General features: G+C 33.0%; 1 long non-coding RNA gene across 5 annotated transcripts; it reads right to left on the bottom strand.

The window, feature by feature from the left end:
• Nucleotides 1-341: 341 nt before the first annotated feature.
• Nucleotides 342-8,283, bottom strand: LOC142606976 (uncharacterized). 5 transcript variants are annotated; one of them, XR_012839213.1, is made up of 4 exons: nt 7,989-8,283; nt 7,497-7,821; nt 7,043-7,120; nt 342-371 (listed from the first exon to the last, which is right to left on the bottom strand). It is a non-coding gene; the product is annotated as an uncharacterized LOC142606976 (long non-coding RNA). The 5 variants fall into 5 exon arrangements; XR_012839211.1 differs by lacking the exon at nt 342-371 and adding an exon at nt 3,210-3,760 and having other exon boundaries at nt 7,989-8,282; XR_012839212.1 differs by lacking the exon at nt 342-371 and adding an exon at nt 3,210-3,665 and having other exon boundaries at nt 7,989-8,282.
• Nucleotides 8,284-10,003: the final 1,720 nt, after the last annotated feature.

Below are 10,003 nucleotides of genomic sequence, written 5' to 3'. Positions count from 1 at the left end.
ATCCTTATATATGTCTAGGGTTGTAAGAAAAGAAATCCTACATAAATACACTTGGATATGCGTGTAATCAAATCTGAAAAGTCTGATTTTGTAGTTCTTGATAGATACAACTTCTGTCAAGCTACTGTCGAGCTTCAACATTAACCCTCGATAAATATGCTTCCATCGAGACATCTGTCGAGCTTTAATGAACAACATTTCTTCACTTGTTTCTTGAATAGACTTGCATGGCTTTAACACTTGATTTGAACAACATGTTTCTTGAAGTCTTAAATCATCCTAGATCTACTCAATTACAAGTAAAGTTCATTTTGTCAAAGGATTAGCCAACTACATCAATAATGTCCCTAACAATCTCTCCCTTTGGCAATCTGTGGAAATACCACAACAAACAAGTGAATCATGAGAAAAGTCTTAAATCACTAAACTCATAATCACTTGTTGAATTACAAAATAAGTATAACCCTAACACAAATTTTTGAAAAATTTTGCAAGAAGGGAATTCATAGCAAGATAGACTTTCACAACCTATTTTTCTGAAAAACTTAAACAAAAATCATTAAAGCATCATATGTGAAACAGAAATAAAAGATTGCACACATAAAGAAACATGTGTATAAAGAGAGAAAAAGAAACAACACATGGAGAAATAGGTGAAAAACAACATACATCATCATATATATATATATATATATCAAAAGATAAGTACAATGTATGTCATAAATGATCACAAGACTAGTATACATTAGACATGAAAAGTCTGATTTCGTAGTTCTCGACAGATGCAGCTTCTGTCAAGCTGCTATCGAGCTTCAACATTAAACCTTAATAGATATGCTTTTGTCAGACATCTGTCGAGCTTCAATGAACATTACTTCTTCACTTGTTTCTTGAACAAACTTGCATGGCTTTAATACTTTACTTGAGCAACATGTTTCTTGAAGTCTTAAACCATCCTAGATCTACCCAATTACAAGTAAATTACGTTTTGTCAAAGGATTAGCCAACTACATCAATAATGTCCCTAACAAATATGATGTAGCTAGACTAGTTCATAGCAAAGAACCAGTTGTACTTAGGGTCCGTTTGGATAGAACTTATTGCTGAAAACTGAAAACACTGTAGCAAAATAATTTTTAAAGGGGTAAAAATCACTGTTCATTCCAAAAGTTACTGTTCATTGGCCTAAAATCACTGTTCATGGCCAATGAATAGTAACAAACACGCGTTGAAAAAAAAAAAATAAATAAGAAGCAAAACTTGGACGTGGACGGGCTATCCAAACGCCCTTTTAGTATGCAAGTTGCTTAAAATTCATTTATGGACTAAAGAAAGCATCTAGTGTTAGGATGTATGCCCTTAAATTCTATTATACGATGCTATGTATGACGTAATATTGTGGTTAATAAAGTTGTTTTATTATTATCAAAAAATAATAAATCACAAGTATAATTGGATTTTAAGCATTAAAGCCATGCAAGTTTGTTCAAGAAACAAGTTTATTGTTATCATATAGTCCATGAGATGCATAGTATGTGATTTATGTGAAAAGTCACAGAAGATATAAATCACAAGTTCTTTGTAAACTCAGAATTTTAGTTTGTAGTCGGTGATAAAAATGGGTATTTCATCTGCGAAGACTATAACATATCAACTAAGATAATTTGTCTTGGTCATGAAAATGAAGATTTCTAATTGGTATGTTGATATGTTTTAAGAGTTAAAACATATTGAACTGGACTAGTGTGAGATTTATTATCCTCCTAACGACTATTAAATGAATAATAAACTCATGACTTCTATTTACATGAACTCTTAATCTTGAGAGGATAATGGACCTGATCATGAAGTGTAGGTTGTTTTGATATATCAAGAGTAAGGTCTAAAGAAACGATCAAAATATCAATATGTTGGGAAATCACATTTAGTGTTGATGGAACATATATTCTCAAGATGGAATTCATAGTCTCTTAATGGAGATATAAAATATTCCCTTGAGATAAGTTTAATGGGTTCAGTTATTTAGAGAGTTAGACCTAACCACTTTGGCAAGAAGTTACTAAAGTATATATTTATGAAATTGGATTTCATAAATATATGATGAATAACTTTAAAAGTTTAAACCAAGTACTCAAGGAATTAGGATGTAGTAATCTTCAAAGTGGCAGTCTACATTTATGACTTTGTGTTACAACGAATATTTTATGAAGGGGTTGCATGTACAATAAAGTCTTGGAATATAATTTATAAATAAGGCCTAGAGTGCAACTATAATTATATAGTGGTATTAAATATAGTTAATGGTAACTTTGGACTTGTCAAGAGTTGACAGAAAAGCCCAAGGCCCATTGGAGCTAGTTTCTTATTGGTCCCACTGCAAGCCACACACTTAAGCCCAATTGGAAAGGCCCAAAAGACCAGCCCAATTTGATAATCAGTTAGATACAAAGCGAGAAATATACAAATTTTTTTGAGTGGTGAAGAAATAACAACACTAATGTAAAAAAGTGTGTAAGAAATGTTAGACACTTTGACATTCTCCCTTTGAAAACTGATTGAGAGACCACACTTCTTGGGCGTTAGTGAAATTGGAGTGAAGATTAAAAGTGTTCCCAAGTGTTTTTGATCTTCGGTTTTTTTTTTTTTTTTTTTTTTTAAAATTCACCGCACCAAGGTACATTCTCTTGTTCTTAAATTTAGAAACTTACATAGCACATGTTAACATTTATGAATGAAGTAGATCCGTTATTTTTCCGCTACATATGTTTTGTATACAATACAAACATGCATATTTCCATCAAATGGTATCAGAGCGGTCTTCTCTTTCATATCTATATAACATGCTTTGTGAGTCTTGGAATTAGTGGCAATAGTTTCATGTTGTTCGAAATTAGTTTTCTGCATGGTTGTTGAAATTATTGTTTAATGAAAACTAATATTGATATTATGATGTTGTTTAAATTTGAGTTTAAGTATGTTAAATTTAAATTTTAAGGCTATAACATCAATGATATTCAGTTTAGATATCAATCTCTATCCATTATGTTCACTAGTGTTTAACCCGCGCAATGCGCGGGGTCGTTTTACACATTAATGAGTTTTGCTTTAATAACATAGTATATTTAAGCATATAATGTCCAATGTCCCCCAAAAAGTTTAAAAAATAGTTTTTTCACATCACTTCTTGTGTGTAATTCCTTGCTATGAGAGACCAAAAAAAAAAAAAGATTTTAAGCAATTAAAATTTACTTGACAAGTTCAAATAGCAAATCTGCTATTCCTAAGAACCACAATGAATCACACCAAACTAAACTTGCAAGACAATTTCAATTTTACAACCAAAAATGTTTAAAAGAGAATAATGGCTAACTAACTAATGATATTCCCTTTATTCTGCTTATTCTTGTAAGATTCAATTGTGTAGAGTAGTATTGATGCCACAACTAGCTGATGAGGCTCTTCCATAGGTTGAGTGACCATCCATGATGTAGGGGATAATTTGAGAATGCTATTGTTGGTATTGACTAAGAGAAAACTCATGGATTTACTACTAAGAATAAATTGTGGCAAGGCGAAGTGTTCAGTTCCAAAGAGTTCAAGTTGAATTCTTTGTATGCCTGAATTTACTGTATGGGACAACCATGTGTCGACTCTGTTTGCCTTGTCTGCAAGGAGTAGTTCAAAACACCAATGGAGAATAGAGGTGTGTAACTTAGCACTATGCCAATTGCGGCAATACATGAACCCATTGTGAATCTGACTTTAAACAATTAAAACTTACATGACAATTTCAAATAGCAAGTCAGGAAAATATTAGTCAAATAATAATACATAATAAATAGTACATGGGAGTTACAAATTCTAAAGCCAAAACAATATATAACCTTTTAAAGGGACATTGAATCCAACTTTTTAATCGTAAAAGAAAAAAGAAAAAGCTGTAGTGCATCCCAAATCCACAATTCCAAAAAAGCTACAATGATACACATAAAATCTAAAAACAAAACAACAACCCTCAATCCACAATATATAATCAATACAAAATTCCACCTGTCACGTATAAAATGCATTATCAATAGTAGATGGGAAGCTCAAATTCTAAAACTAAACCAATTCATAACCCTTCACTAAAATTCATGGCAATATGTACAAAGAAAATGACATACAATAACCCTTCCTCGGCCTTGTTTAGCAATTGTTGAAATGTAAGCTGGTTCAAGAACAAAATAGGAATCACAAATCACTTCTTTTCACTTTCTCCAACATATACTGCAAGGTAGCCTTTTGGAGCATCTAAAGATTTTGAAGCTGCATGCTTTGAAAATGAGTTTGATCGGCAAAGAATGTGCATAGCATGTATAATACCAAGCAAACGAATAGCCATTGCTATCTGTCTCTATTATTGCCTGAAAAATGGCAAAGAGCACAGATGAGAAGGAGGAAGAAGTAAGGATTTGATACCAGAGGATGTGAAGACTTGTGGTTGTGGAATGATATGTGTGTGTATATATAGGTACATGGTTTATGTGAAGATCTCTAAAATTTGAAGTGAGAGGTGTAGAGGAATTTGGGCGAGAATTGATGTGAGACATGAGCATTTGAAGGATCACATTGACCTGTCTTTCAACTAATAACCAAGAACTTAGTAGTGAGTATTGTCTACTTAATATTTGTTAGAACATGTTTTGGCCAAGATTTTCCGGCAGAGAAACGTAAAAGGGACCCAGTTGAATCAAGGATATGTGGAATGAGAAATTCTGAACAACTGGTCGATCACTTATAATTAAATGGGACAAGTTGAAACAAATGTCTAACTGGGACCAGATAAGTCCCTTCAATGATATGCCCTTTGGATAAACAATTACCTACATTTGTAAGGTCCTGCATCTTTTTACACAATTGAAATTTTAAGATAACCGCTATGGAATATTCTCGATGAACCAATTTTTGTATAGTCTGATTCTCAACTTGCATGATATCTCAATCCAGGGGAAAAAAGAAAAGCAAACAAATAAAGGTACCGGTAAAGAAACTCATTTTCTCAACAAAGTGCAAAATGGTCATTATGTTCAAAATTGAAGCTGACTATGAACTTTTAAATAACTATGACACTATTAGGAAAAAACAAGCCCAAGCCTACAATTTCAAGGAGAAATAATTCACTTTTTCATTTAGATAAATTTGAGTTTGATAGTATCATCATTTGGTTTTAATTGAAGTCTCTGAAAAATAGAAAAATATTAAGTACTTCAACCAAACAAAGATTTTCTTTTGCTAGCTTGTAAATCTATTACAACCTTACGTATTGAGACCAACTAACAGCAGAACGCAATATAAAATTGTAGAACCCACTTCTCAATCTTTAAGATTGCAATCTGAAGATGGTTCTTCTCCCAAACCCAAACCATGGATTATGAGACATGAAGGCACCATACTCAACTCTAAGCACTAAGTTTTTGACTGAAGTGTACAAATATACATAATTGTGCTGAAGTCAGTATTTAGATGCAGGGACTATGATGTGCTTCTGTTTAGGCTAGATCGAATTTGGGAATGCATATTAATCACATGCTATGTTTAATATAGCACATGGCTTCTACTTCTCACAACTTCCAAAAATCTAGCTTGTGCATGTGCCAATGGCTGACAGTGAAAGCAATCATGTAATCACTCAAGTTAAGGGGACAATGGTTAGTTCAGAATTTTTTCACCTATACTTCAGAAAAAATATTGCATTTTGCTATGTCATTTAATTGATAATATATGCATCAGAATATGGTCAATCCAGAAGCATTTGATAAAGAAATAAGTGGGTCAGGATTTGGACAGAAACTCATCCCAATGCTCTCTAGTCTTTGTATAAAAGTATTACTGGATAGTACCAAATTTAGAAATGACTCATTCTTTAGCTAGGCAGAAAATAGCTCCCTTTCAATGGATTTTCCTTGTGAAGAACATGTAAAATAATAAATGGAAAGCAAAACAATACATATTTTGACATGATTTGGCAAACTCTATGTCTACATCAGGCAACACTAGACAAAAATATCTACTATCAATGATAACTACAACCAGTCATAAACTCTCATAACCCTCACAAATATAAACTAACCCAAATACCTAATACACCTAAAGGTGCTTTCATAATAGCATATTAGACAAAGCTTATTCACTAACTCTCTTGCTAGACAAAACTTTGTCTTCTAATTAACTCTTACGCAAACAACAACAGGCTACACCACAACTCTATTTATAAGGCCTATTGCTCCTCATTTATTCTTTGAGCTCCTACTTATTATTCTTCTAGCTAAATAGAATTCCAAAACCAACTTAAAAACCTCCAAACTTATTCTTTCATGGGCTGGACTTTTAACAACTTCCTAAAATCTAGCTTGTGCATGTGCCTCTAACTAAGCAACTTCTTTATAGTCAAAGCAGACATTGAAACCAGTTTGGCCACATGTGACATGTGACATTGGATTTGTAATTGTATTGTGGCCCTCCACAGACACAACATGCCATTAAACCATTAATGAACATGACAAAATGAAATTTGGAAGTCAAATGTATGGCAGAATTAACTTAGATATATTATTAGTGTTTGTATGAAGTTAACTTGAACTTTCAAAAGTGAGTGAGACATTTTATAAAACACATGGTTTGCTTGTTCCAAATGGGAATGGGATGAATGTTTTGCAACATGAATCCACCCAAAAATTACACCCAAGACAAAATAAGCACAGCTAAGCAAAAGCATCGTGGGATTGCAACCAACTACTTGAGCCTATTTATAAAGGTATTATATAAAGCAACTAATGAGCTTGTAGATGTACCAAAGCCTAGATTTTTTTAAATGTAATGTTACATATGTTTTCAACATTGTACCCACACAATGCAGGACCAAATTATAAATTATAGAAACGGTGTGAGTCAGTAAATATCTCAACCAATAAAGAAATCAAAGAAAAACAAACAAACCACTCCGATTAGCAAAAAACCATTACCAAACAGAATAAAATGAATAAAAAAAGTTAGTTTGTACCTCTTAGATATAGAAGAAGGTTTTGATATTCATCGCCCGATGATTGTTCCTCCTTCAGTTTAGTATTTTGTACCACAACTGATGAAGTTAAACCACAAACTCAGTAACTGGAATAATAAAAAATGAATTTAAAGAAACAGAGAGAGAGAGTCAGCAAGCAAACAAAAAAGACTCATATTAATCACAAACACAAACAAAAAGATCATTTAAAAATCAAACAGATGGCCCACAATACAATGGAAAGTCAAATTCCCAAACTTTGATGGGTATTTTTACCAACGCAAAGAAAGAATTGCAATGTAAACCAGCAATCTCAAACTCTGTAATTTAAGAAATATATCAATACAAATTAATTGAATTTCAAATTCATATTCACATCTTTATATAATTAAAAAAATTATTAAATTTCATAAAAGCAATAAAATAAAAGTGCAGAATAAAAGAAAGGTCTTACCATTTAGTGCTCCTCCTTTCTGTAGTAGTACGTGCTCCTTCTCTTTATGCCTCCATAATCCTCTACTTTAATAGTTAAGAAACCCTAATTGTTTTTCTGCCATTGACAGAGAGGGAAAGAGCTCTTAAGGGTTATGGTTTTGGGTTTTGAGAGAGAGGCAGAGAGGGAGGACAACTTACAGGTTAGGGTTTGGGGTTGCAATAGTGGAATAGTTTAATGATTCGTAGTAGAGCCCCCAAATTTCTCTCTCCTTCTTTCTCTACCTACGTGCGTTGTGGATGCTTTTCTTCTCAATGGCATGGTACAGAGCGAGTGAAGTTAGAAACTGATCAAAGATAACAATTGATTAAGTTGATGTTCTGTTTTAAACCCTAGGGGCGTGCAACGAATGGTTTTATGTGATAACCGTTTTTTTTTCCTAAAACCCAAAACAAAAATGAATCAAATCTAAACCTATCCAACAAATAACCAATTAAAAGTAAAATTTCATACCCAGATCTAAAAAGATGGAAAAAAAAAAATTTATCGGTGCCGGTTCCGACGATTCAGGTGGTTGATATGTGGCCTAACGGTTTCTTTCTGTGCTTGCCATTCCAATGATCTAAATCTGGCCAGGGAACGAACAATCGCCGGCCTTGGATATTTCTCTCTTTCTCTTGCGGTCCGACGAACAACTCTGTTCTCTCTCTTTCTCGGTATACGGGCAAATCTTTTGAATGTAATTTACCCATTTAAGCAGTTAATGTTGTATTTATATTCAGAGATCATCAAATGATGCATCGTACGCTTTTTTAAAGATTAACTATATACGTGTTTGAATATTAGATAGCCTTTTTTCCTATTTGTCAACACCTCCTTAAATGTAGGAACCAACTTTCGCTCAGCTTCTGCTATTATATATAGTATATGATATGATAGTTGTTTTGTTCATAAAAACGTTAAAAAACTGTCTTAGAAAAATTTTGGAAAATTCAAAATTCGCGAAGCTCGATCGATCGAGAATCTATTGAGCACCGTACAATGGAATTCCAAGCCAAACGGTCAAATGGTGCAATGAATGAATTGAATTCCAAGTCAAAACGGTCAATAACTACCCCTGTACGAATTCACCTTCTTCATCCAATCCGTGACATAACTGTCACTTTTTAAGAAAGTTTCCAGCGGTTTTGAAAAAAAAAAAATAATGAATGAATCCGTGTGAATCCGTGAGGTTTTAAAGAAAGTCTCAAGTGGTTTTCATGAGATGACAGTTACATGATTTCATATTAGCAACTAACTCAAGACATGGCACTGTTCAATCCCACTTGCAATATATATATGTACAATTTCCATCCGTGAATGTAATGGTAGTTATTTTTTTAAAAAAAATATAACTACCATCCATTTCAATAACTACCTATCCATTCGTATGGAAGATGTATAGAATGTAAAATAATGGTTATCATTTTGAATGTGCCCATACATATTTCAATGGCTATAAAGCATTAACATTCAATCATTTTCTTCCATTAATGGTTATAGAATCAATGACTAATCCGTGCACATGCAGAACAATACATCACATATATTTATCAATGCACACAAAATTTATGGAGCAATATCTTTATGCAGAAATTTGAATGTGCCCATACATATTTCAATGGCTATAAAGCATTAACATTCAATCATTTTCTTCCATTAATGGTTATAGAATCAATGACTAATCCATGCACATGCAGAACAATACATCACATATATTTATCAATGCACACAAAATTTATGGAGCAATATCTTTATGCAGAAATTTGAAAACATAAAGACAACGGTTTTTCTTAAATTCTAAAATTTGATCACACCCTATACAATCATGATATGAAAACCTGGCTCTGATACCAATTGAAGGAAAAATTCTGGTTTTGCATCTCATGCAAAACCCATAGCGGAAGCAATGAACAAGGGTCTATTTCATTCATGATTGATAACGTGCACTATGCAAATTTCAGAATTTAAGAACAAGATGGCGTACCTTGGTGTGGAGAAATTCAAAACAAAGATTAGAAGCACTTGGGAACACTTTTAATCTTCACTCCAATTCCACTTTACGCCCAAGATGTGTGGTCTCTCAATAAGTTTTCCAAAGGGAGAATGAAAGTGTGTCTCCACACTCTCTCACACACCGTTTTTTTTTCTTTTCTAATCTCTTTTTATAAAAATTCTGTATGTTTCTCCCTTTATAACTAACTGATTATCTAATTGGGTTGGCCTATTGGGCCTTTCCAATTGGGCTTTAGTGTGTGGCTTGAAGTGGGACCAAAAGGGACCAATAAGACACTAGCTCCAATGGGCCTTGGGCTTTTCCGTCAACTCTTGACAAGTCCAAAGTTACCATTAATTATATTTAATACCAATATATAAATATAATTGCACTCTAGGCCTTATTAATAAATTATATCCCAAGACTTTATTAAACACGTAACCCCTTCATAAAATATTCGTAGTAACACAAAGTCATAAACGTAGACTGCCAC

The sequence above is a fragment of the Castanea sativa genome, chromosome 8 (genome assembly GCF_040712315.1).
Source record: "Castanea sativa cultivar Marrone di Chiusa Pesio chromosome 8, ASM4071231v1".
In the NCBI taxonomy this organism is placed as follows: domain Eukaryota; kingdom Viridiplantae; phylum Streptophyta; class Magnoliopsida; order Fagales; family Fagaceae; genus Castanea; species Castanea sativa.
The sequence above is the reverse complement of the archived record's forward strand: the minus strand, read 5'-3'. Positions and strand labels throughout refer to the sequence as shown.